Source organism: Calidris pugnax, unplaced genomic scaffold (genome assembly GCF_001431845.1).
Source record: "Calidris pugnax isolate Ruff unplaced genomic scaffold, ASM143184v1 scaffold103, whole genome shotgun sequence".
NCBI lineage: Eukaryota > Metazoa > Chordata > Aves > Charadriiformes > Scolopacidae > Calidris > Calidris pugnax.
In genome coordinates, this window is record NW_015090990.1 from 1,123,532 (window position 1) to 1,126,579 (window position 3,048).

The window sequence follows — 3,048 nt, forward strand, 5'->3', positions numbered from 1 at the left end:
GAAGACACACGTGTTCATATGGCAGGGGCCAAAAACCATGTTGTTTTCCTTAGAGTATACCGCCAGTGAGCAGATAAGGAAAAATTATTTCTACTTATCTGTAGGTTTACACCAGGATTTTAGCCAGGGCTCTCTGGATCCTACGTCTATTGATTTAGGAATTAATTAGAATAAGATTTAAAACAAAACCAGCCAACCAAACAAAAAAAAACCCCTCAAACCACCAACCGAAAAAAAACCCCAACACTATCAGTATAACAGCATTCATTGCTTTGGGAGCTCCCAGACTTCATCTTTGTAGTCCTAAGGGATGCCCTGCATGCAGAATGTGGTAACCACTTGCCCCTTTAGGAATGATCTCCAAGAGCCTAAGAATTTGCAAACACTACAGATAGCAATCAGAGGAGAAACACACCCTTGTGTTCTTGAAGGAGCTTGGTTGGGACATAGATCAATGCTAACTGCTTCCAAGCCCTTTCTTCCCACTGCAGTGCTGAGTCATCGGTGTGATTCTAGGATTGCTGACTACATCTTCCAGTTATTTACATAATCACTTAACAAAGGAAGCGACTTGACTAAGTCAGTAAACACAAAGACCTTCATGGTTGCTCAGACCAGCTGCATAATGAAAGAAAAAACTATGTGAGTTTAAGGCTGTTTTAAAATAAAAACAACTAAGATCACATGACTCATGAGAAAAATGAAGTTCAAGCCTCCCTTGAGCTAGGAATTTTGTGGAGTTATTTTTAAAGCAGTGATGGGAGCAGTGCTATGCAACTGGGTGTTGGAGTCATCACATGTCCTCACAGTGCCTTAGTTTCATTCAATGCCTTTATCACATGCCAGCTTTGTGCTCCGATAGTGGGTTAAAATATTAAACTTCACTGAAGTATCTCTGATTTTATAATTGATCCAAGGCTATGGAAAACAGTTTGACAACCAAAGTGAAGACTGTAACAACATCAATACGATGAGGAAGATATCTAACACAGTTATTATAAACTTTGCTTGTAATTACCAGGACAGCATTAATTTTGTAGGGTAAGTACCTTTGAGTAAATTTAGTCTTCAGTCCTGCACAGAGACTGCCAGTTATGGTTTGACCAGAGGTAGAGAAGAGAAGAAAGAACCTTTTACTCTTGCACTTACAGAAGAAAGTAGTCTTCATCTGATGCCTTTTCCTCCAGAGAGGATAGTATATGCAAGCTAAAAATGAGAGCAAATACTTCAGTGTTATTATATTTCAGGAAATACCATCTGCCAGTCTGACTGTGTCTGTTTGGCTCTGTGTTGCTGCAATGTGGGAAGTAGACTCAAGAATGGATTTAAAGCACACACACTTATCCAACACCTTTGTCGGACATACCCCAGCTACAGCTTTGCTCAAAACATTCACATTGTGATCAGAAAGATCTCAAGTGTGGGTGTGTCCCATCCATGCCTGATCTATCCAGACTGGAAAGGGTAGAATAGAGGCTGAATCTCTTGCTAAAGTACAAGAGAGCTTAGGATCCAATCTTCCAGAGAGCTCAGTCTGACATAAGCCCATAATTAATGTTACACAAGGACAGTCCAGGTGATGGACAAGCAACTTTTGAGAGGATGTTGACCTGCACTTAACTAGCAGTGAAAGCATAATTTAATAATTGGGTAACAAAACACAACAGGCTCCACAGGCATCAGGACTTTGACTTTCAATTTTCTGGCCATTTTGGAGTTATACAGTGACCTAGAAAAAAACTATCAATTGAAATTATACTAGAGATAATACAGTTCCACCTATGTAAACAAGAATGATAGTTTTCAGTCAAACTGAAGTTCTAACTACACCAGATCCCCTAGGAACAATGACTTCCAGTGTTTAATTCTGTTTTGTGTGAACAAGTCTTCCCTTTTGTTTTAAAGTTCAGCATGATTAACTTTATTTTATTTATCTTTTAGTTCTTTTGTTTTGAGAAATCTATGTACCAAAGAGTGCTCTCAGATTTCTTGAACTCAGGAAGAACTGATAGTATGATTCACTCCCTCCACGTCTACCCAGCTTATGTTAACAGTCCCAAATGTTCCCTATCAAACAGCATGTCAGAAGCCTGTGACTGGTCTAGAGTACAAGCAGATGATGTGCTTTTCAGCAGTAATGAGTATTAGACTGGAGAGGAGGCAGGAATCAGTGGCTCTAAGGCATCCTGTGTGATCTTTGGACATGACAACTTTATAGATAGCCACAGAGAATCTGCAATATGTTGTCCACTGAGTTCTCGAGCTTACCAATTTTCCCTCCATAGAACTACAGTTCATGGAAAGTCAAGCTGTAGAGAAGAGGTAGAGTCTTCTTATATTTCCATTTCACAGAGTGATGGCATGTTTTCAGAAGGATTTGCATTGCAGTGATACTGGAGGTTCCCCTGAGATCACAGATACTTTACAGACAAAATGGGAAAGAACTTGCCCCAAATAATCTAACGGCCTAAGTAGGGATGCCTTAAACACAAACAGGCACACTACATCCTTTAACAGCAAATAGTTTTGAGATATGGCAAAGCAGGGGGTACGCTGTGTTCCAGGGATAGGAATATATCCCAAAGGTTCAAGCAGAAGTCAGAGGGGTGGTAAAAATAAAGACAAGTGCCTGATACACAAAGTTGGAAGAAGAGTTGATGTCTTATCGCCAGAGTAAATCCTTCTCTTTTGACCTTGTGTGAGGGTCAAGAACTTGTTCAGTAACAATTACTGTTATGACTGCGGACAGAAAATTCCTGCTCTGTGCCCCAAGGATTTCAGAAGCTAGTTGCACTTACAGTCCCTGGCCAAATAGGCACCACATAAAACATGAGTTATACTAGCATCATAGTCTATCCTGGGTAATAAGATTACTTTGATCCCTTTTGCATGGTCACAAAGGTTTCGTTCTTCATGACATTACACCAGACCTGAGCTGTCCCACACAAGGGATAGGTAGTCTATGGCCAGTAACCCCCATCTTCTTAGCACAAAAATAAATGGGAAACAGGAAGGAAACAAGACAACTGAAATCGGGGGGGGGGGGGA